Source organism: Amblyomma maculatum, chromosome 1 (assembly GCF_055883805.1).
Source record: "Amblyomma maculatum isolate TAMU_Amacu chromosome 1, ASM5588380v1, whole genome shotgun sequence".
NCBI classification, from domain to species: domain Eukaryota; kingdom Metazoa; phylum Arthropoda; class Arachnida; order Ixodida; family Ixodidae; genus Amblyomma; species Amblyomma maculatum.
This window is the reverse complement of record NC_139344.1, coordinates 321,151,859-321,177,173: the sequence shown is the minus strand read 5'-3', so window position 1 is coordinate 321,177,173 and position 25,315 is coordinate 321,151,859. Positions and strand designations below refer to the sequence as shown.

At 45.9% G+C, this 25,315-nt stretch overlaps 1 long non-coding RNA gene across 1 annotated transcript in view; it reads left to right on the top strand.

Annotated features, from left to right (window-relative positions):
• The window catches only part of LOC146207251 (uncharacterized), a 131,378-nt gene extending 108,502 nt beyond the window's left edge, over positions 1 to 22,876 (top strand). The window contains exons 3-4 of the long non-coding RNA XR_014700204.1: positions 17,830 to 17,912; positions 22,785 to 22,876. This is a non-coding gene — a long non-coding RNA (uncharacterized LOC146207251). The remainder of the gene's footprint in view (positions 1 to 17,829; positions 17,913 to 22,784) is intronic.
• The last annotated feature ends 2,439 nt before the right edge of the window (positions 22,877 to 25,315 follow it).

The following is a 25,315-nucleotide window of genomic DNA, read 5'->3' as shown; positions in this document are numbered from 1 at the left end:
ACTATGACAGAGAACAATCGACTGCCGCATAAACGACGATACATAACTTGCCTTAGCGGATACGAGAGCTGCAGTCTCCACTTACCTTGTTAAGTAATCTACACAGACCATAACCCAGGGACGTCCTTCTGCAGACTTGGGAAATGGGCCGAGCAAGCCGATGCCAACTTTTTCAAAAGGCGCCGATGGTAGCCTTACCGGTTGCAGAAGACCTGCAGGGAATGGTGTGAGACCTGAGGCGCTGACATTGGTTACAGCTTGATACGTATTGTTTTGCGGTCTTATACATTTTAGGTTAGAAAAAAACGCTGGCGAAGTCTGTGAAATGTACGAAAGAACCCAAGGTGACCCCATGCGATATCGTCGTGCATGGCTGGCAGCATATAATTGCGTAGATTTCTCGGGACAACTAAAAGTACGGATTCACCTTCAGCCGAGTAATTGCTCTTGCACAGAAGTCCGTCCTGCATGATGAAAGGTGTAGAACGTGCTCCTGTGTAGGCCGCAGCAACAAAAGATGGCAGCGTAAGGTCCTTTTGTTGCTCTCGACGGAAGGTCTGTGTTTGAAAATGGCATGAAAGGCGAGGCCAAACATCCCTCGAAGTCTACCTCTCCGGTAGTTGTCGGCAACTGATGGCGCGATAAGCAGTCAGCATCACTATGGCTACGACCACCTTTGTAGGTGATAGAAACTTCACACTCTAGAAGGCGTATGGCCTAGCGCGCTAGACGGCCATATGGCTCGCGTAGGCCTATATGCCAACATAAGGAATGATGATCGCGGTCATGATCGTAAACGAACATCTATATAGGTATGGGCGGTATTTGTGGCGGAAAAGACAACAGTAAGACATTCTAGTTCAGTTGGTTTAATTGTTCTCTGACTTCGTCAACCTGAGACCGGCATACGCAATTAGATGCTCGGCACCACGTTGAATCCTTGTGCAGAAGGGCAATTAGGGGATGTGCAAGGTGCGCAAAGCCAGGGATGAAGCAGCGGAAATACCCCGCCGGGGTGGCGCAGTGGTTACGGCACTCGACTACTGTTCCCAAGGACGCGGGATTGAATCCCGGCCTCGGCGGCCGGTTTTCGATGGAGACGAAAAGCAAGGCGCCCGTGTGCTGTGCGATGTCAGTGCACGTTAAAGAACCACAGGTTGTCGAAATTTTCGGGGTCCTCCACTACGGCGTCTCTCATAGCCTGAGTTGCTTTGGGACGTTAAACCCCGCAAACCAGACCAACCAAACCAAAGCAGCGGAAATACGACGACAGTCCTAGTGCGAGATGCCGGGCTAGTTGTTAATGTTTTCTTTAGACAGCAAAAGGTGCAGCACAGAGACGCACAGGAGAAAATGACGGACCGTCTGCGTCCGTCTAAGACAACTACGAAAATTTTTAGTTGGACGTGGTTTTTCAAAGTCTCTTAACTTCAGCAAGCTTCTGCGGATCAGGTCGAATGCCGTCCGTATCCACGAGGAAGCCAAAGACACGTTTGCTGCTCTCCGAAAGGGAAGTTCTTAGAATTCATAATGACTCCAGCCTTGCTGATATAATCGAGGATGATTCCAAGGCGTTCATGGCGTGCTTCAAATTTTGTCTTGTCAGAGATGATAGCATCATCCAAATAGCCCATACAAATATCCCATATGTGGCCACGAAGAACCGTATCCATGAAACGCTCGAGCGTCACAGGCGAATTGCACAAGCCGAATGGCATTAGACTATATTAGAACAAGCCGTTGTTACGAAGGCAGCCTTTCATCTGTCACACGGGCGCATTATTATTTTCTTATACCCGGAGCGGAGATCAACGGTCGAGAAGTTCGACGCTGAGCACAGACTGTCGACAGCGTCATCAATGCGTGGCAGTGGGCACACATCCTTTTTAATGACCGCTTTCAAACGACGATAATCAGCGCAAAATTGCCAGGAATTGTCCTTTTTCATCACTAGTATTACGGAAGCGGCCCACGGGCTGGAGGACTCCCGAATCACTCCTTTCTCTAGCATCTCTTGGACTTGATAGTAATAATTTTGCGCTCGACTGGAGAGACCCGATACGATTTCTTCCTGATGAGGTTGACGTTCCCGTGCTAATTGGATGTTGCACGCGAGAGTCTCGCACAGAACAAAGAAGTCCTATCCTGGCAAACTAACCTCATGTCATTAGCATTATGGAGTAAAGCGTATGGTTTTATTATCAATACTAAAAAAAAACTAAAGCTGCCCTGTTCAGCTCTAAAACCCGCAAAGTGTGACATACAGGATTCATTGGTACTAAATAATTCAAATATCTCCATTGTACCTGTTGTCAAATGCCTTTGTGTATTGTTTGAAGAGCACATGCCATGGAACGAGCATACGGATTTTGTCATCTGTAAAATCTCAAGTGTAATTGGCATCTTTTCTAAACTGCTATCTTGTTTACCAAAGAGCATCGAACTATTATTGTACAAATATTTATTTATGTCAATTATACACTTCTCATTTACAGATTCCAGAAAAAGGCTGTTCAAATAATCGTGAATGTTCCATATGAAAGCCACACAAACCATATTTTTGTAGAATTGAAGCTAACATGTATCCCTGAAATTTGCATAACAATGTTAATCAAAAGTTATAAGGCAGGTAATAAAAGAATAACAATGTTCTTAGTCGTATCGCAAATTTATCTCAAGTATGCACACGCAACACTCGCTAATTCAACAGTGATAAATTCCTCGCCTGCGCACTAATTATGTTGAACGAATGTTGAAATATCTTCTCCCGTTTTTTAATTAATTGGTACTTTGTAATTTATCAGATGTATAAAACTGTATGATCCTGTATTACTATTATGCACCTGTGCTTTTTTTGTATGTTGTCATGTACGTACACGGGGCCGCGGACCCCGCCAATTATCACGTTCAGGCTTTTTTCTGCTGCCTTTCAACACTATTGATCTTGAAAATAAACTGATTGATTGATTGAAAGTCAAGCACAGAAACATGAGACGCGAGGACGTCCTGCAGTGCGCGTTGATTGGTAGAGGATAGCGACTTGCTGATCATCGCTCCTAACTCATCAGAATAGTCCGGCGTCTTTAGTGTAGTTCGGGAGTAATCTGAAATGGCCGGGATAGCTTCGTTAACATAGTGTTCAAATCTTGTGAGTTTAGAACCAGCTGGCAGACACACAGGCTCTGCGGATAGGTTCAGGGCCCCCAAGTGCCTACAACTGTATTCTGCGTCGACAACAACACGAGGGAGCAACACATTTTTCTTCAACACATTGCAGGTGTCTGGTTTAATTACAAGCTGACAGTGCCCCAGTAGAATTCCGGAAGGCTGTGCGGGGCGAAAGCGGCTGTCTGAGCTGGCAAGACATCTTGCGTGATAAGAACCAAATCGTCGCTGCTCGGGTACGAATCTTCGACTAAGGTGGAGAGCTTGTGTCGCCGCACAGAAATTTCGCCTGCTCCAATGAAGAGTGTTGTGCCACACTCGCGCAAAATGTCAATCGGCAGAATGAAGTCATGCGTATCATGAGATTATTATCAACACAAAAAATTCGGTACTGAAACTTGTGCCGCCCAATTCCATAGAGGCCGAGTGAAGACCGTCAGGAGCTAAATTTATTTCACCCCCAGCGCCGCAAAATGTGGTCTCGGTCCCACGCAAACATAACTCTCTGGCCGAGACTAAATGAAAGTGTCATCACAGACATAGCGGCACCAATGTCCACCAATGCAATTGTGTTAGCATGTTCACATGCACACACACTTTGTTCTTCAGCATGACAATAGGAAGAAGTATGGGCGAAGTTCCAGGCCTGCGACCTTATCTCAATCGGTCGCACCAGCTAGTTTCCCATGGGTGGCGGGCTGGTGCGGCGACGAGGCGACGGTGAACGTCGCAGCCGGATAGGAGGCGGAGTAATGCTGCGCTAGGAGGTAGGAGAATCAGCGCGGTCGGTACGGGAAAACGAGAGTTGGCGAAGAGAAGCAGGCGGCTGTCATGTCATGCCATCTTGAAATCAAGATGGACGTTGTGCGAAAGCACGCGTAGCTCGATGACGCTGGCAAGAGCGAGAGATGTGTCTGCTGTGGCCGCAACTGTAAAAGACCGGCGCCGCTCGGTTACCGTAGAAGCAGGAGGGAGGACGCCGAGTGGAATCTAGGATATCCGGTGGCCGTGTGTTGATGTGGTTCAGACGAAAATTCTTCGTACGAATACTGATCAGGTTGATGTCGGTGTTCGCAAAATTCGAAAAGGAGGGGTCGATTGTGTCCGCCCTAATCGGTGTGCCGCTCGTTGTCGGTGCATTCAGCCCAGGGAATAAGATGGTCCACACATGGCTCAAGCAACGATCATGCGTGGTACGCTTCATTGTGGGCGGCACCCTGTAGATGAGAGGTCAAATGTTCCCGCACGATCAATCAAACCATCGAGGCGATGCCTTCACAAGCAGGAAGGTGGATGTGGGCTACTTGTGAGGTTAGTTAGCCGACCAAATTCTGTGGAAATTTGCCGCGACTTGAGTACCTCAAACGCACGGCACTGCATCATCACGTCAGCTGTAGAGGCAAGGTTGTCTTTCTTGATAAGAAAGTTGTCAATGTCTTCAGCAATTCCTTTAAAGAGGTGGCCCACTTGTCTTCTTCAGACATGTTTATGTTGACAAGCCAGCAAACTTTGAGCATTTCCTCGGTGTACTTCATGCATGTCTCACCTGGAACCTAAGTTCTTTGTGCGAGGGTCTGCTCGGCCCTCTTTTTCTTAGCCGAAATGTTACTGAAGCACTTGGCGATTTCGTCCACAATCCGGGTCTAAGTTGTAAGTGCGTACTCGTGATTCTCAAGCCACAGGAGGGTCCCGGCGAGAAGGAATGTAACATTACCGAGTTGAAAATTCGAATCCCAACAATTGTACTTGCTGACTCGTTTGTAATGGGTCAGCCAGTCTTCAACGTCGTCATTAGATTCACCTGTAAAAGAGTGGGATTCCCGATGAGGTGGCCAAGACCTGGGTTGTTTGGAAGATTACGTCTGAGCCTCTTGAGTTGGCAGACGTAGGTTTCCGACTGGAGAGGTGGTAAAGCAGCTAATGCAGAGGCTGCAGGCAAAGTGCAGCGGATCTAGGATGACGTACCGAGAAGACTTCCATCAAATATTGTTATGCATTGGATGCGTTTATTCACAGATGAACTCAGATGATGTGGGATTTCCTCGAGGCGGAACAGGCAGCCAGACCAACGTCCCTCGCATTTCGTCCGCCTCCTCTTCAAACCACATAGTCTCTTATATTATTGTACTGCGTGTATACCAACGTTCTGAAAAAAAAAAAACAGTCAGAAATGAAAAATGAGCGAAACAATTGTCTAGTAGGCCATTCATCGTACTCGGGAATGAAATGATGCAATGCATGATGCAGTAATCCAAGGTAAATTTTTCTTAGCCATATAACCCTAAACAAAACTAAGCTGCGAAGATGATCGAAAGAACATAAAAGGACCTTTTCGTCGCGGTCTCTTTGTATGTGTAAGGGGAGGGGGTGCGTTGACGTTAACACGTTTTTGTCTGTTGTGCACCCTACGTCATGGACAAAAATGTATGTATGCGCGCTTGTAAACACTGCTAAGCATTAAGCTTTCCTTTTTGCCTAACTTATGCATATGCGCCTGGTTTTTCCTTACTGGCTTTCTGTGTATATCTTCCACGTAGCAGGCTCGCCAATATAAATTTTGTAGCCGATTATTACTGCTCTTTACCTTTCTTGGCGTCCTCATTTTTATGTCAAGCAAGCCATTTGCGGCTCTATTATTGACAGCGTGGACACAACAATAATAAAAAACCCTGCTATTAGCAAGCCATGACAGCACAGACTCGGTGTCATATGTCAGTGATGCTCATGTCATATAGGTCAATGAGTAAGCCATTTCCCTGTTCTGTACTACAGTGTTGAGACAAATTCTTGCTGCTACGCCCGTTAGTGCATGCCGAGTACATAAAATTACCTTCACTACACACGTATAACCAGCGTTTCGGGCATCTCGCCCACCAGTTCTTATGTGTATAGTATAGTGGTGTGAGATCAGGAATTCGAACGGTTTCAGATCAACCACGCAGTGTTTAGAATTTCCGGCTGCTTTATTCTTGAAATGTAGCTGCTTACTGTGTCAACTAGGTTCATTCTTTCGTAGCGATGCCCTTTGCGCGCGCACTAATGAAAGCAGCACTGACGTGTGTATGAAGCCTGACACGCCCTGCAGGCTAGGCCATTCACCTGTCAAAGGCCACGCAAGGGCCAGGCTCAGTGACAGGCCTAAGCTACGGAGTAATGTCCGTCGATGGCATTTCAGTTCGGAGGAGGCTCTACTTTGTGATCTTACACTTGGTATCTATTTGCAGCCTTGGCAGTGCAGGAGCGCTTGCTAATCAAGAGCATGGAGCTGGTCGTGATCGGCTATAAATAAAAAAAAAAAAAACTCATTTCAATAAAGACAAGCGAGAACTTTGCTCATTCTAAAGTATGTCGGTAATAAATTTACGGTGTTTTTATTTCGGCAAAAAAGAAAGAGCGCGTAGAATGTTTTTGTTCAAAATTGCAAGATATATATCTACTTATTTGAAATATGACGATGTCGCTGACAGTTTAAAAAGGAATGAATAAAATCATTAATGCTTAAAGAGAAACTGCTAAGGACACCACTGCTAAAATTGCGCCTTTACTTTATATCCATGCGGCTGAGTCAATGAAGTCGGCAACAACATGCGATTTCTTGCCGTTTTTATATTAGTTGCAGTTGCTGCCGCAGATACCGATTTTTTTAACAGGGAAGCCATGGAGGACTTTTTTGAGGTGAGAAAATTTCTTAAAAAAAAAAAAAAAAAAACTTTGGTGGAAAGTCTTATTCCAGATTCGCAGAGGAATTCCCATGATGGATTATTCAGAGTGTAGATATCTACTTTTTAATCAAGTATTTATTCCATTTCAACGGGCAATTAGTCAAAACATAATATTTATTTTACCCAATGGTACTGTTCACTATAGCGTGCATATTTCTAAATTTTCTTGTTTTTTTAGAATTATAAAATCTTATTTTGGATCATCATAACGCACTGCCCTCTGCGCAATGCGAAATATATTATTTGTTATTATTCAATATTGCTACGCTCGAAGGCCTTCACGAAGGTCGGGGTGTCAGAGACCACTTGTCAGCTACTAGAAATTTTAACGACCGCAAAGAAGGTGAGGCGCTAGGTGCTGTGGAGAAGAATGATGTTTATTGGTAGGGCACACGCTCAGAGTCACTGAGACTAGTAGCTGACAATGCATCTTTGACACCACGATCTTCGTGAAGGTCTTCGAGCCTAACAACTTGGTGGAGGCTTGCTGGGTACGACCTCATCAACCGCGGAACTACCGCTCGGACCTAGCGCCTCATCTTTCTTGCGGCAATTTCAAGAGATATATTTTCACAAACAGACCTACCATTGAGAAAGTTTGTTCAAATTACAATCAAATAACAAAAAAGCAAGAATTCGAATCTTCCATTCAAACCTTACACAAGGATTCCAAAGTTCCGCATTCATGGGAGCTTATACCCCTAGGCGTGTAGTAAAAGCGTAGAGCGTATGTGCTGTGGGATCGATATCAATCTTTAGAAAATGTAGGCGAAGCGAATACTTTTTGAATGCATTTTCCACTATTTAGCAGTAGGAAAGTGCAATTTATTAGATGAGTTCGCACTTGCATATGCGTCTTGGTCAGCCTGCCAAACCTCTTGTATGTACTCTAGCTTATATCAGCACCAGTTCAGTTAAGAACTTTACCCATAAAAGCTTAGTTAATACATCTTAATTTGCCTATGTTTACATTTAAGATCAGTCCAATAGGGATAGCGAATTATTTTTTTACGCACAGGCTGAGAATTCCGGAAGGCTAGAAGGAATGTCTGGCCTAATCTACGCTGCTTGCAAGTCTTGACCTCGAACTGCAGCTCTTTGGCATCAAGCATTGATAACGAAAACATTCGAGCGTGGTTTTAAATTTCTTGAGCATGCCTTCTACCTTGCGGCAAAATGTAGCTCAAGGATAGATCTCAGAAAAAAGTACGTTTACACATATGTCCAGATTACTTTCGTGGAATTCATGTGAGCGCAATGGTTCACTTTTCGCCTTTGAAAATTATGATTTTAAGTGATTTTGATTTTTTGTGGCCATTGCACCTTCAAACTGAGCCGCTACCCTCCAGTTAAAATAGACGTTATTCTAACTTATACTTTATCTGTCAACAAAATAAAGGGCTGCAGAGCTCACACTCTACGCATTGTGACACGGAAAGGCTTTGCTTGCGCTAATAACCGATTAGGTGCTTAGTCTCATATAATTTGTTCATTTTTAGCTAAGACAAGTACTGCCCACGAGGCATGAAAAAGGAGTCCTTAATATGTCTAGTTGTATATGTGTCCATCTATATTGTTTCCAGAAAGCTATCATAATTTGCGGAGGTATATTATTGGCCCTCTAAAGAAAGGTCAGCTACGTGGCCAGCTGCTAAGTTAAATCACTCACACAGTGGGCGCACAAGGCATCATCTGAGAGCATGCCGCCGAGAAAAGAGGGATTTGTTATTTGAGACGGCCCTCGCGACTCCGAAGTGGCGCCGCTGTCACCTGGAAGCTTAATTTTCATGATTCCGATTATGTTTTGTGGCCTAGAAAAATAGTTTACGGAAACCCTAAATTGATGGAAACAACGTAGATACCTGTTTTCGAGACAATCTACAACTTGTGCATTGATGCTTTTTTCTTCAAGCTAATAATTAAAAAGTTGTCATTTGGTGTTTACTAAAAAAAAAAATAACTTATGCTAACAAACATTACTGCAGACTTGGCCAGATGATGGTTCCACTACAACAGGATGCAGTCTGTTTTAGGACTTTGGTCACAATGTAGCTGAAAAACCTGGTATATAGGTGATATACTCTATAAAACGTAATGCTCACGTAACCTATTGGCGACTTTTTATGTAAGGAAATTGCAGTGATTATGTCTATACTTGTCATAAAGTGTGGTGAAAAATATTGCCCCCGTCACCGGTTTGTAATACACTTAACTATTATTGAGAACTGCAAATACAAGGCCTATCTTCAAGGGGCAGAAAAAGCATAGGCCAAAATAACTGTTTCGGAAAATATCTTGTGTTTGCACGGGATATACAGTTTTCAATTTCTCGTCTCTTCCCTTACCAAAATTTCAAAGGAGGACTCTAGCACTGTCTAGGGAGGGCCAATGATTATACATGAATGCGATATGATGATGAAATGTAGATATTGTTACGGAAGAGGAAGGCGAAAGAAGCGGGCAATGGTGCGGGCAGGAGCGCTCGCGCTAGGCCCACTAACATTTCATTAAACGTTATCTCGCGGTCATCGAATATCTTTCTGTTCCCTGTTCTCCCGTTTTCTTTGACTTGCCGCTCCGTAACAACATATTGCAAAAAGCAAATGTATAACCAGGTTAGATTTAGTTGGCGCCTTTACTCTGCTCCCAACGAGTAATGTAATATTCAAAAATTAATCTAAGGCCGAATATCGAAAATTGCACCAATTATTATTTTCATTTTAGGCGTTGGTTCTGCTTACTCAGAATGGTCACGGAGCAGAGATTTAAGAAATTGCCTGAGTCGATAATGTATAAAGAACATTTATCTCAATTGCACTACGCACACGGAAAATGTAGCTTTTAAAAGCTAGACGCGATGAAACAATTATTTGTAGGTCCCACCTGGAACCGCTTTCGCTTACAAAATGCGATGCGTTAAAGCGTTTTTTGTTTTGTGCTGTTACTTGCGCACAGGAAGCACATCACAGCATAGCGAAACAGTGACCATAGAGTCCTTTTCTGTATAGACGTTACATTATGAATCGATGGCTGTAAAAGTGATATAAGAATGTCATATAAGTACGTTCCATATACAGATATTCTGACCATGCAAATGTTGCACTCGATGTTAGCGCTGAGTATTTTGTTGCTGTGTGAACAAAATGAATTCAGCAAACTAGATGAACGCGTTGTTCCCAATGAATGATGTGAAAAACCTTCAAAAATGTCATTCTCCTTTTCAGTCATGTAAAACTGGAAAAACGTCATTCTCCTTTTTTAATCAAGTACGATAATCGATAGTAGACAAAACTTTGATTGTTTATGCTACCTTTAGTCGCTTCGCTAAAATACGAAGAAATGGTTCTCTCTTGCAGTTCATGAAGCAAGTTGACAAACTCTGTCTTCATCAGAGGAGCTACTCTCATATCATTGCGAATAATGAAGTTGAATGCGTGTGCCTTGAAAAAACATTGACAGGAGACAGTGTGTTTATCTTTATGCTAACCTATCGTTTTGGCGATAAGAAGTAAGTGTACCCATACTTATATCAGTGTAAAGATCACAGTAGCAGCAACAGCGCGTATACGCATAGATTTATCAAACTGAAAGCAAAAAGACTGTCTTGAGGGAAAATCAGGCCAACTACTTGTACAAATGTAATGTGCCTGACGGACAGAAACAACATTATCATGTGGTCTCCAGAAAGAATAAAAGTCAGAACAACTTACATTTGAACTTGACATACCATAAAAAAAGAAACTTCTTTTGTCCGCAGACGACCGAAATCAAGTTAAACGATCAACTCACATCGATTAGCAGCTGTGGTAGGATTGCATCAGCTTGCTATGAGAAGGAGAACGTAGGCTTCTAGGAAAGGGCTGTTCAGGAAAAGCTGAATAGCCTTGACTAGAGAAATAATGAAACACTTGGGGCCGTGAAAAGATATGTGAATGTCCTCAGTTGTAAAAAATGGTATGAAGAGCGACCAGGCCACATTTGTAGCACTAGAGTAAGAGAAAAAGAGCCCTTAAAATGATTTAAAGTACTTCTGTCGACGAATAAGAGGGCCAAAGGCAAGAAACGCAACAGTCTTCAACGATCAGAGGCGCGACAATTTTGGATATGGCAGCTGTGGGGATTCACAATCCCCTGCCTCCATTATAACGACCGCGCGTATTTAACACGTGTGATTGCGCACAGTATTACGGCGGTTGGCGGAGGGGAGGGCACACTGGCCACCCGCCCACCGCCTCCCAGTCATCCGCGGTGACGCTGCCACTGGCTTCCCTCTTTCCTCCCGGAGTAACCCGGGAGGAAAGACTTCATCAATGACAGTGAACCTTTACGTCTTCCGACACGCTGGCTTAAAGCGTTTCGCACTTGAAACAAGGCTTTTCTGAGTTTTCGCGTGTGCAGGACACGACTCGTTTTCAGTTTTGAACCCCGTGAAACACGGTAACTCGAACCACCTTTGCAGGCTGAAATGTTCGAAACTATTTTGCCCCAGAAGGAGCGCAGCGGGGTTTGCGGAGCCTCTTCCAAGCGCACACCCCTGTGAGAGCCGTGCGCCAGGCCGGGGGACGCTTGTACCCATTTTTACCGGTGGGTGTCCGGTGACAGGTTTCGAACGAGCCGAAGCGGTGGCCTTGTGGTAGAGCATCCGCCACGCATTCGGGAGGTACCGGGTTCGATCCCTGGTGCCGCCGGTTACCCACCGGTTTTTCAATGGGTGCAAGCTTTCCCCCGGCCTGGTGCTCGGCTCTTCTGGGGTGAAATGCTTGGGAAAGGGGTCACGGCCTAAATAGTTGCGCCGATATGGCAGTGATTCGTTCCGCCATCGGACAACAATAAGTCCGCCTCGAGCGGCAAAAGCCCATTATGCGGCCCTTTTTTTGTCACAGCCGAGTTGTTTTGTTTTCAGCACGGCCTTTGCAGGCCATTGTTGTTCGAAACTAAGCCCTCAAAGAAGCACAGCAGGGTTAGAGAGCCTCTTCCAGACGCACACCCCTGAAAGAGCCGAGCGCCGGATCGGGGGACGCTTGTACCCAATTTTACTGGTGGGTGTCCGGCGGCGGGTTTCGAACTGACCACCTTCCGTTGCGAGTCGAGGATCGCGTCTGGCGCAACTGACCGGGGCTCTTCGGCGGTTGAGCGCGCACGCGCGCGGGCATGATTTCCGCCGAGGGAGACCACCACCGTCACCGAGTATCGCCCACTCACCGTACGCACTTACCGCAACGGGATGTGAGCGAGAAGCCGCGCCAGGTGAGCAGACTCTTCCTCTCGCCTCCTGTACGTGCTTCCCCTTTAGGTGGCTTTATTTCACCCCCGTACGCGGCGTTCGCTCGCTACGGCGGTTGTATTTGTGGGCTGTTGATTTGCCGTGTACAACTGCTAGGGCAAATTAAAGCTTAATTGTTGGAGTGCGCAACTCGGTGGTTGTCTCCTCTGGCCCGAACCCGCCGCAGTGGCGATTTCTCTCACCGTGGGTTGGGGGTCTCGGCTCTGTCTGGTAGGGCTGGCACGTCGGGGCTAGAAGGCGACTGTACTATCTAGTCCCCCCCCCCCTCCCCCCCGTTGCGCATTCTTGCGAGAATAACTCCCATACAGTTTAAGACTATAAGCTCTACTAGGTCCCAAAGTCTATCTTCAGATGTGAATAACTTACACGCGCATTTTAATTTGATAAGTTTCAGAGCAACAGACGTACTTAGCAAGTGAAGAGAACTTCAGCACTCAGGAAGTGCGCACGTGCCGTAGTTGCTTTGACTGTACCATAGCAAAATATGTTATCCATGCCTACTCATAGGCGCCTAAATCAAAGGATACCGATAGTCACGTATAAGGCCACGATAGAAGAAAGAAAAGTGCTCCGTTGGCGCGCCAGCGCTGCTAAACTGAAGCTTAACTAAAGCTGATCCAAGCTATAGACGTAGCTCTCGCTACATATATCCTTGCCTAGCTGAGATAATCCCACCGTCAATGTTTTAGGGTGCTATGATTTCCGCCGATTCTGATGACGTTCCTACCGGGCACTGGCACACGGGACTAAATTTCGCGGCCTCTGTGAGCAATAAAACTCTGTCGCATATAAATAGGCCGAGTGTATATTTAATTAACCGCCTGCCGAGACGGAGATAGCAGCTTTCATGCTGCTTATTATCTAAATCACCTAATTTCTGAACGCAGACACAAGTCGTCTGCTCGAGCAGCTATGGAGATGCAGGAAGCTCCTATGGTATACGCTACCTCGTCTAACAAAGAACCGTGTTATATCTTCTTGTTGCCAATACGGATTCCTGGTTGCATGATGGCCAGCTCAGGTACTCAGAACTGATCAGGGATGTCCAGGGACTGACTCGCGCATTTCCTTCGACTGCAACTCCAGAGTGGTGTCTAGAGCCGCTGTATTCAATATTTTCTGCATTTAGGCACAGCAAGAACGGTATAATTATGCGCTCACTGAAAAGAGGTACTTTCTACTTTGCTGCTGCCTTGGATAAGCATCATATTGGGAAAAGGTATAACTCTCCGGCGCTCCTGAAGATTGGATTCGGAGCGCATGTCTATAAAAGAAATGTGTACGCTTTATGCGAATCTCACCTCAGGGATCTAAAAGATCCGCCGTTTATAGAAGGCTACCTCTGGGAAGGGTGCAACAGAACGAGAACGGAAAAAAAGGGAGGTGGGTTAGGTATCTTGATACACCAAGGAACAAATTGGCAAAGAATAAAATCATATTGCAAAGCACATACCTGAGTATTAGGAACAATTGCCGGCATAAGGATTCTATAAACCAAAAAGTGTCTCAAGTAGGAAAGCATGAAGTATGCATCGCAATAAAGCACCTGCTCCAGGCGCGCTATAGAAACGCTTGCGAAAAGAGCGACAGAGAAAGGCCCCTTGTAAAAGTGCTGCAACAGGCGACCACGATCTGGTAATGTTACACTAGCTGACTGCTCATCGTGGCTCTGTCGGATCGCCTTCTTCACCGCGTCTTAGGAAGTCCGGTGGGTGGGTTGGAGGTTGATGTTTGAAGCGCCGCTTCAAAGCCAGCGCCAAGCTAGGTGCTTAGCAGCGTTGATAACAGTTCCCGAAACGTTGCGTTTGCATCGCAGTGCTTGATGTTGTGTGCGAGCAGCGGAATACCCTTCTCTATCGGACTATTCTTCTAACTACGCTTGTTATCCCACAGGCGGCCCCAGGGGGAGCAGAAGGGCGCGCTGTCGACACGACCATGTCCCGCATGCGTCTCCGTAGTCGTACTAACCGTAGCCCGTTGCTTCCTGTATCAGCGTGTATGCCCTTTCAGCGGCTCTAGTAAAGGTTTCGGCACATGCGTGCGGAATTAACTGAAGACAACCCTCCGCGGCTTGACCCGTGAATTATTTCTGACGTTCTATATATCGCGCTCTGGTATGGGCTTAGGTAATTTTGTTTCTTTTAAGCTTTCGTTCTTTATTTCACGTTCAGCAATTGTACAGAATGTGTACATCGCCCTTAATTGTGTAAGGTGTCAAATAGGTCATCTGCTTTTAAATAAAGTAACATCTCGATCAGCGTCTTTACTAGGCTATTGAAGCAACGTGTGCGCGTAGTGCTGCATAAGCCTTCAACTCATTCGGGAATTTTTCAATGTTTAACGGGCTTGGGTAATTAAATTTTCATAAAAGCTGCGCTCTTCACAGCAGTTAAGCAGATTGTACTTACCGATCGTCAATCGCTGTCTGGTTTTTCAATTTTTCGGCCTAGGTTTCTGCCCCTGTTTTCATAATTGCACCTCATTTTACACGTTACCCTAGTCAAAACTTGTTCTTTTACACGTAACCGTATTATCTGTATGCATTTTCTTATGCTCATGCAGGAATCTTCCACCCACTTAATGCACGCAAACGCTGGGACATAAGTTGCGGTGGTTGCGGATGGGATCTCCTCGCAGAATTTTGCGCAGTGCATGATGCGCTAGCACTGTGGCGCGAGCGTCTCACTGCGGAAGTGCGCATCATCCCGACGACCTCCTTACTTTTGGTGCCTCACACGAAGCGGCGCCAACAACCCGTACTTTTAGTGCTTTTTAGAGAACAGTCTCGAACAGCCGCACCAGAGCGATTGACTGAGCATGGATAATATAGGAGGCTATGACTGTAGAAAGCTCCGAGCGGAGAATTAGAAAACGATATTGTGCAGAACAAGACTTCGAAGGCTGACCACTTGCTGTCGCTTGATCACATTGCTCCTGAGCTCCTCTTAACGCTGTCGCAACGAATGATGATGAACGGGAAGCGAACTGTGTTGCAGTGTTAGCATTCTGTTGCGGCGGCGACCGCAAACAGAGCTTACCATCGATAAACATTTTAAACCGCGGTTAAAATAGGCCTATTGTTTTGCGCTGTGACTTTAACAAGCTTGTGACGTCACAAATGTTAGGAGCCTGGAACCGAAACGAAACCTCCACCAAAAATTTAAATGATCTATCCGGCATATAGGAAAATTCCACGTCGCTCTTCGTGTACACTTTTGTCTTGGGCACTGTTCTATAGAAAAAAAAACAAACAAACAAGCAAGCGTCCCAAGGTTTCCAGTCTCCTGTGTTGGAAGCCTTGGCAGCTTGAAAACTGTTTGTACTGTAACCCGAACAAGCGCACCTTAAGCGTGGATTCTCCGAACGCTGGTTAATCAGCGAAAAAATGCAGGCAGAATGAGAGGCTCGCTACGACACACATACAAGCTGGAATCAACAGCCAGTGACACCCAGGAAAGCATGTATGTTTTTCTTTTGAGTGTTGATCCGTGTGCAATAGTTGTGTTAGTATTTATATAATTGATCAGAAAGCACAATATATACAATCACATACCCCCGTGGGTTCTGAACCCATTACCTCCGAATTTTTCGCCTGCTGCTCTACAGCCTCAGCTACGCTGAAGGCTGTTTAATCTTACACTTTCTCAGGTACTTAATTTATGTATTAGCTATCCTTCACAGTACTCGCCAGCTCCTCCCTCCACCGCAGCGGCAGGCAGGGAGTTATCAGGAGTTACAAAGAGTTACCTATGTTACCGGGAGTATGGCTTGGAACGTGGTCTAACGGGAAGGATGGGAGCTGTGTGACCCTCGTATGCTATCTATGGTATCAAGGTTGTAAGATTCGAGACCCTCGTTAAGATAATCAGCAAATACATGTAGAAAATGACTGGCTTGTTATGAAGTGCATACAAACACAGCCAACATCTTCTGAAATCGAGGAAAACATGGAAGACTTTTTTTAATCTGTATGAAACAACAATGCTATAACGAAGGTAATAGTAATTAGAAACTGGGACAAAAACAACCAGAATAAATTCTGGAGTCATGGGATTAGGTCCTATGGGCGGCATATATGGTTCCTTATACTTCTGCCACGGCGGATGGTCATGTGGGGTGCACACGTTGTTTGAACGTGTCGTCCTTGTCTTTCCATGAGCATCTTTTTGCCTGGCCGAGAATTTCGTTCCATCAACATGATCATCTTCAATGGGTACACTCGGAACACAAAACGTCTGATGCACTGAATTGTTGGATGTATTTTCGCTGCCTTCATGTAGTCTTAGCCTGCTAAACAGCGCAGTGCACTCAGCCATTTCTCAAGTTAAGCAGTAAGTTCATTTTTATACACCACCTTCATCAAGTTTCGTTTCATCGTTCTTAGTAAATAGGAGCGAAGTTTGTATTGACACCGCAGGCACGTTGACCTAGCTGGCAAAATATGCGATCATTCTGCATGTTGCGTTCACTCCTTAACTCGCCGCCTTGATTTAAAGTGCACACATATTTTCTTACTGGGAAGAGTTTGCTGGCAGTGTCAACCGAGTAACGGTTCTGCCTTGTTAGCATCTGGCAGGTTCTGTTTTGCAGGAGTCGTAGTTTGCACCATACATCTCTAAGTGCCGACCATGAAGCAACATACTGTGGATAGTTCATATAAACGTTACTGATGGCACTTAAGTCCTGCCGTGAACACGAAATGCCTGGGACAGATTCAGAAGCTGGAACAGCTGAACTAAAGGGGGTTATATGTGAGTTAAAAGATGGAATAAGGTGCCAAGAAGTGCAATAAGGTAGATTAGTAGTAGCCACGCGTACTCCCAATAAAAACAGCTGGGCCCTCTGGCTGTGCTTTGGTGTTTTGTTCTTTCCTGCCACGGCTGTGGCCGAGCTTGAGGTGTGGTGTTTGGCTCTGAGAGTAGAGCCAGAGTCCCGTGAGAGCCCCCTACAGTTGAATGTGGGCAAATATGTTGCAGGTATCAATTGAAGCGTACCATCAAAAACTAATAGTATGAACTATCATCGGCACAGCGCTACCCGAAAAATTACGACTTGGCCGTTTGTGCAGTAAAGTTGTATATTGCAACATATGGGGCTTCAGGCACTAAAGTGGCAAATGGAGGCGTGATTGTTGCAGAATATAACTTTTTCGATCTTTTCTTTATGCTTTCAATACCGCCTTATATTTCTAGACCTTTCGTCTCCCCTCAGTTTATCTGTACCTTTACCAAAATTAAAAAGCGCTGCGTAGTATAGCGCTGTGTACTAGTTAAGACAACCTGGGAGTGTTTAATATGCTCTGGTATCGCACAGATGACGACAGCTTGTCTCTTTCACCTTTATCGAAATTACGATTTCAGTACCGGAGTTTAACCGGTGCATAAGGGATCAGCAGGCAAACGCCAAAGGTACTGAGGCATCATGACAGGCGTAAATTTGGCGTGCCGGCCAGCATGTCTCAGCCGAGTTACGCCTACGTGCCGAAAGTAGAGGTGGTGACAAACTTTATTAAATAAAGTTAGCTTTAGCTGGAACATCCTAGTGATGGAATAGAGCTCGAGGTTTGCATAATGATGATGCTTAAAGGTAATAAAGTCAACTATTAGTATATTGGATAGTTTTTGGCAGTGCTCTATATTTGGTTTCTATTCCCAACAGGAACGGATACTCCATATATGGAAAGGTTTCAGCGGGAAGAACTTTCCAATCTCCACCTTCGATGGCTATAAGCGAGGACACGAGTGAGTAGCAACACAATAGGCATCCTGTAAAGAAAATTCGATAATAACATTTGGAAGTATTTTTCTTAGATTCAGTAGTTTCTCTAAACATGTGTCTTTATACCGCATGGTGTTGTTTCTGTATATAGCAGATTCTGAGTATGTAAATGCTTTTATACCGCTTCAGTTATGTTTCTTTTCAATAGGTATATATATCCCATAACCGTTAAGGTATGGTAGGGAGAGGTACTGCAGTGGCGCTAATTTTTCTAGTGGTTAGGAAGGCTCTTACCGGGTTTTCTCTACTAAGGTCTGATGGGCTACTTACAAGAAAATCGGACACAGGGGAGTCATTCCGTGCGTGGCGTTGAAGGGAAGAGGGCCAATAGAAGGTAGCGGGTGGCTGCTGCTCTCACTGGGCACCATTCGTGAAGCGCGGTGCTCGTTGGGCTCGGGTAATTTGACGACGCGGGCAAAAGCGGAAGATATGTCCGCTGCCCCCACAGCCATAACATACGGGTGGCTGGCGGCTCTGGTAGTTCACTTCACGATCCCTTGGAGGCCGAGATGGGGCGACAGAAGCGTGACGAGGAGCACCACGAGGCACTTCATCCTGATGGGCAGGACGCTGCTGGAAATAAGGGTGCGATGTTGGTTGCAGGGTCCGCTTCACGCCGTTGTTCTAAGATGGTTCGCTGTTATTTTGTGCAGCCCATGGCGTGCGTTGTTCCCATGATGATACGGACCTCGATGTCGGGTGGTAAGGTGCATCAAAATGTATACGTTGCCGCTGAATATCCAGCTCCTCGCGTATAATCATCCTGACCATAGAAGCGATGTCTTCAGCCTCCGGAATGTCGATACCGGTAACAGTTGTCACATTTGAAAGACGGCCAAATTTGGACGCTATCCGACGTGCCTTTAACGCCTGAAAAGCCCGGAACTGCTTAATGACATCTGCTACTGTGGCAAGGGTGTCCCGTGAAGTAAGGAAGTTGTACACATCCTCAGGCACTAATTCACTTGAGAAGGTGCCCTGTCTTGTCTTCTTCAGACATCTGCCGGTTTACAATGCGACAAAGTTTCAACATTTCCTCGATATAACGTGTGCATGCCTCCCCGGGCAGCTGGGCTCTCTGGGAAAGCTGATGCTCAGCGGGTTCCTTCTTCGCAAGGGTATCCCCAAATGACTTCATAATTTCTTCAAGGAATCGGTCCCAGGTCATCAGGATTTCTTCGTGGTTATCAAACCAAGTCAGAACCGTGCAAGCGATGAAGACAACAACGTTGTACAGACGTGCGATTCAGGTCCAGCGGCTGTACTTGCTGCATCGTTCGTAATGTCGGAGCCATTCCTCAACGTCATCTTCGGGCTCACCGTGGAACGTACGCGGCTCTCGCTGGTGGGGAAAGGCCGTCGTCTCTTCAGGTCGCTGTTCATGAGTCTGCGCGGGGCTGGTGGTAACCACTGAGAGGTACTGTTGAGAAGATAAAGGCGGCAAACTTGCTACACGACGGCTGCGATGAGGTACTGGCGGATCCAGAACGTTTCTACCCAGCGCCTAGCACCAAATGTAACGGATTAAATGGTTTTAATAGAGGTGAACTTCATATGAAGGACGGACGCACACGGCTCAGAAAACCCGGATCAGTCTGCGCGTGCCTCGCTTCCTCCGCTTCTTCTTCTTCTGCTTCTGCTGCTTCTCATTGCGCCGCTACGCGGCGTAACAATATAATTTTGATTGCACAGTAAAAAACAAATGGGGAGGGGAGGGGGCATTTAAGTTCCGTCTTTAATGATATGATGAGAAAGGGTTAACAGCTTCCGTTCTTGGCCTTCTTTGTGAATCCTCTTTCGCGTACATGCATTTCTAGTCGTTTAGTCACTAATCTTTTAGTTTGTGATCCTGTCGCTTATCATATTAAACGCGCAGTCGTACACTACCATATTGTGTGAGAGACCACACGAAGAGGATATAAAGCCCCGCTTAAACCACATGAACGTGCCTGCATGGCCTAGAGGTAGCATGCTTGACTCGGAATGTAAAGGCCCTGGAATGTTCGATTTCCCTTCCCCCTCCGATCTGACTGGAGAAGCCCAAGTTGCCACCTCCTGTCAAATCGGCCATGTTACGTTGTCGCGTCACGTCTATGAGGAGCGGACCATGTCAGCTGCCGGCTGCCTGACCACGCGTGTGATTTTTCGTCCAAAACTCTGACCCCGGATGTTCCACATAACGAGGCCTTTAACATTATCCCGGTTAGCAAAAAACTTATTGTCGCCCCGTTTCATAGACTGGACACCGGCATGCAGAGAGGAGCAGTGCTGACAAAAAAAAACAAAAAAAAAAACAGCGAGAGCGCGATATGTTGGACAATTAACACAGGACAAACTGCACGGAATGAGGCATACGTCTCATGCTGGGCCATCATAATGTTTGCTCTGTGCGTCACAGATTCTCCTTGCCTTTTCCCCGCTGTTTGTATACGTTCGCATACGTCCCCTGGACGTATGCAAACTGCCTGGCCTTGCGACGTCTTGTTTGTACTAACGCGACAGCGTTAAATTCCGGTCGCCATTGGCACTGTGAAGATACTACAATCCACTGGCATTGCTCTGGTATGTTGTAGTTGGCAGATGACACGGCCGTGGAGTAGTGTGAAGCCAAGGGTTCGGGCTTCGTCTTTAGGAGGGGAGTGTGAGATCTCAATACAGCCCTCCAGAACCTATCTATGTCAGCAAACGGCCCGCAGGCCATCCGGGCACATTCGCTCGGCGTCTGTGAGTTGAGGCTTTATATTTCTGTCTAGCGGTCTCGCATATAATGCGGTGGTCCGCGACTGTATGCTAATGAATGTGTGTGATAATACACGCACTACGTAAAGACCACTCATTGGGCGAGTGGAAAAGCGCATGTACGGGGAGGAGGATCCACAAGAGGAGCCACTGACTTAAGCAACTAACGCTGTTGCAACATATATACTCTAAAAGCGGAGCTTAAAAGCCAATCTGGCGCTTTTGCTACCTCTGATGTTACTAAAATTATCACTCCAAGCTCCTCGAAGTTTTGCTCCTTTGTGCGAAATGGTGTTGCGGAGCAGTTTCGTTCTGGAGCGAATGTATCTTAATATTTCCTATTTTGTATCCTCTTTAGCAGAGATTTCTACGGACAACCTTGCGTGTGTGAGGTCACTGGACGCATGATATTCTCTCTGCGTTTCTGCAGGAAATGTCTAGCGTAGTTATGGTCATTTCAAAAAAGTAGTTGCACAGGATAGCGCTAACAGTCCCCAGTAAAGCCAAAAAACTCGTACGCTATCTTAAGATGGCATCGGTGACATCATTAGATGGTTGCTCTTATGTCACCTTTTTGGTCGGAACGCAGTTGTGATATCAGTTTAATAGTTTTTGTTCATTTAACATACTTTTACTGGGTAATTTGAAAAACTTTTTTGTTCTCTGTTTGTGCCAGAGAGATGAAACTCTAGGAATGTGATTTCATTAGCAACTCATATAGCCGAAAAAACGAACAAGCCCGGGAATGGGACACCAAGGCTGTATAAACTTAGCAACGGCAGTACAGAGTGTTGAGTTAGACGTTACTGATTTTCCTACGCAGTACACAAATATCATATTGTACATGAGTTGGTACCTCTTACTTCCTTACGGAGTAAGAGGTACCGGGTTCGAATCGCGCCAGAGGTGCAGTTTTGTTTTCGCTTAGTTTTAATTTTTTTAATGTAGTTGAGGTGCTTCGCTACGTTTTAGCTTTTACTTTATATCCAAAAGTGCTCATTGGTCAACACTCATGAACAACACACAAGAAATGCACACATTAGGTACCAACCAGAAACACGGTGGCCAACTTTCTTGTGAAACTCATCAAAAATGCATCAGGAAAATGTATAGAAATGTTAATGTGCATGATGAGGAATGTAATTAATATTTAATCAGAAACTCATTAAGCAATTTTGTAAGGGCGTGGCCGGGCAACGTGAAGGGGATCACCGATGCAGAGCGAAATGCGTGCTGCAGGGTTGATGTAAGATGCGAGATGTAGTGAACTGTAAAAACTTGTGAAATAAGCACATGCTTGTGATTCGGCGGCGACAAGTTAGGGTTGTTAGTCCGGATCACATTTTAGACAGGTTGTTAAACCGATGTCGTAGATTAAACTGAGTAATTACCTAAAATGCATTTCTAATTTATAACCACTGTAGTTAGCACACGTCGTTTAACCGAAATCTACAAGGCAGGGACATTCAAATGCTATTTTATTTTGTACACCTTTATTAACGAGCATGTGTCCTGGAGCTTCATGGCAGAAGAGCCGGAGGAGCTTCGCACCAAATGCCGCGATTTCGCATGTGTAATAAGACCGATCTGTGCTAAATGTTTAGGAATGAGTATCTCCCGACACAGGAAAGCTAATAAAATTGTACTCGAATATCACTAGCTACAAGTTTCGAGTATGAACGTGCTTACTGACTAAAGTGAATCAAAGGTGAATTAATGTTTTTTAGAAAGTTTCACTAAAATCAAATCCGCCACTAGGCCATGGAGACGCATTGCTTCGATTTGGTTAAATAAGATGTGGTATGTCTTGTGGTAAAAGATAGCAGTAAAAGAAAAGCGAGCAGTGTACTGTCAATTTATATGTAGTGATAACCTAAGCTGATCCCGGGCGGCTGAAGCGGCCATTAACGCTCTCGCGTCACACCAAAAAAGGTGGATTTGGATTTCCCCCAAATTTTGAATTCTGTGAGATAGCCGCAGGACATTTATTCAAACCAGTTTTCTGAGTGTACGATAAGCCCACTGCAGAAATTGGAGTGGCAGTTTGTCAGTAAACTCTCCGATTGTGGCCTTATTGCGTGCTCGCCTCTTTTTAGGTGACCCTGAGCGGATATATTTTCTCCAATACTGGGATCGAAGAGAGAGATGTGCTGTCTTCACTTTCTTTGACCCACAATGTAAGCATTAAACGACTTTGCTTACGCTTAGCTATCAGCATTATTTTAATCAATAGGTCGTTTTCTTTCTCTTTCAAGACATTTCACAGTGATACTCCTTGTAGACAATCGAAACTGTGCGGTGTGCTAAATAATTTGTAGCTCCGTTGTAAAGCCTTATGATAGCCTTGTATTTCAGCTGTGAGTACCAATAAGGTCCTGCTTGCATCTCAACCCATAAGGAAGCCAATATTTCCAAAATACCGCTGTAGCAAAGTAGCCACTTTTGGCATATGACTATATATATACAGATAGATGTGCCATGCATCTGGACTGCGTCCGTCATGATGCCATTTAAAATGTCTGTTGCTATCCGCTTCCGGCGTAGACGCATCTACTTGGGTACAGAAGCTACAACATCTTCTGTATAACTTGTAAAGGATTCACCGTGCAGCTGGGCTCGAGATCGCAGGCGCTGCTCGGCGCGCAGCTTTCGGACAGCAGGGTGGCCGAAGATGTCAGACAAGGCCCGTTTAAAGGCAGACCAGGTGGCAAAATATACTTCGTGGTTGCGGTACCACAGGATGGCAACGTATGTCAGGTGGAACATTACGTTGTTCAGCTTAATGGCTTCACTCGCCATCGGTCGTAGAAGGCAAGTCGATCCTCCACATCGTGATCGTCAGTCCCGCTGAAAATGGCCGGATCCCGCTGTCCGAGCACGCCTGGGAAAACGGCAGGCGTAGGCAAAGAAGCAAAGGTCAGGCTCCCGTCGCATGTCATAGTAGGTGTGGTGGTGCGGCTGCGAAGCTTAAGGTTGGCAGATGAAGGGTAGGGTCAGCACGCTCCACCAAGTTGTAACGGGGCTTCTCGCAAAAGCGACCGTCCTTGTCATTCGTATACCAACAACTCGATCTAGCTTGCAGTGTGCCTGCTCAGCTTCCTCTTTACAATATATATATATATATATATAGACGGAAGCTTTAGACTTTAATACGCTGAAGGTTATCTCATTGTTGGTTCTAGTGAACCAGCGAAGATATTATTTGTTCTTCCTTTTTACTTTCATAGAAAGACAAACTATTGACCTGCAGTGTAAAACTACCAGTCAAGCTGATCCAACCATTAACACTTTTTGTTTCTGATTTCCAACAGAACACGTTATTATTCACGCTACGTGCGATTTTGTAGAGCAAATTCTTAGGCAAACTATAATAAATAGAACGAAAATAAGTCATTGTTGAGCTGTGGTATCCAAAAAATCAGGGTAGCGATCCTTGAAGGATATAGTGTGTGGGATTCTCTACGGGGCTGCGGCTCCGCTCTCAGAGCAAACAACGCTCCGCTAGCTCAGGCCACAGTGGTGGCCTCCAAGAACAACACGAAGACCGAGGACCAAAGGGTAAATCAGTTTAATGGTTTTCCTCGGCCGCGCGCGCGCGATCAACCAATTCTGTTCACCTGATGCCAGTCCCGATTTTCCGGACGCGTCCGCTCAGCTGGCCCGTCCGGTCCGCTCTGTAGAGGTTGCACACCACCACACGCACCACACACGCACTCCCTCTCTCCGAAACCACACCCAGCCAACACTGCGCCAACACAGCCTTGCCACAGCCGTCGAAGGAGAGAGGGGAAAGGAGGCTGCACGTGTTGTAGAGAGGAGAGGCCACACCTCACCCTCGCCGCCGCGTCGTAGCCAGGAGGAGAAGGAGCGGTGATATGTTCCCTCCCACAAGTGATGGCTTAATATAGGTGAGCTGTTGGTTGAGCACATCGTACCGGTATTTCTGAGCTGTCCATAGATATGCACCACTTAACTAACCAATGCTCATGACTGTCTTTATTTCTAAATTATTTTGTCTACGCGAAAGCATGCAAAAGCAATGGCGTGCTTTTAAGTCTACAATAGACTGTATTACTACTTTGAAGCAGATGTCGAGGGGGGAGGGGGGGCAGCGTGGAAACATATAACGTGCTGAGTACGCGCAGGGGGGGGGGGGGAGGTACTTACAGGGGGTCGATGGAAGCTGGACCGCGACTACAAACGTCCTTCTTAAGCTCGTTCTTCTTCTACCTTCTTCTTCTTCCGTCGATGTTGTGCGAAGGGGTCCGAACTTCACCAATAAAAAAAAAAAAGAAGACGGTGAGTGAAGTCTTCATTTCAGGACCCCAGTGGCCCGGGCCGCCGCTCTTGCCTGGGGTTACCTCTTGCTGGGTCATTAGGTCTGAGCATAGCAGAGTGGCGTCGCACTGCGCCTCCGAATGGTGTGTGTGTGTGTGTGTGTGTGTGTGTGTGTGTGTGTGTGTGTGTGTGTGTGTGTGTGTGTGTGTGTGTGTGTGTGTGTGTGTGTGTGTGTGTGTGTGTGTGTGTGTGTGTGTGTGTGTGTGTGCGTGTGCGTGCGTGTGCGTGTGCGTGCGTGTGTGCGTGCGTGTGGGTTTGAGGCCCTATACACCCCCATGTGATGGGGTAG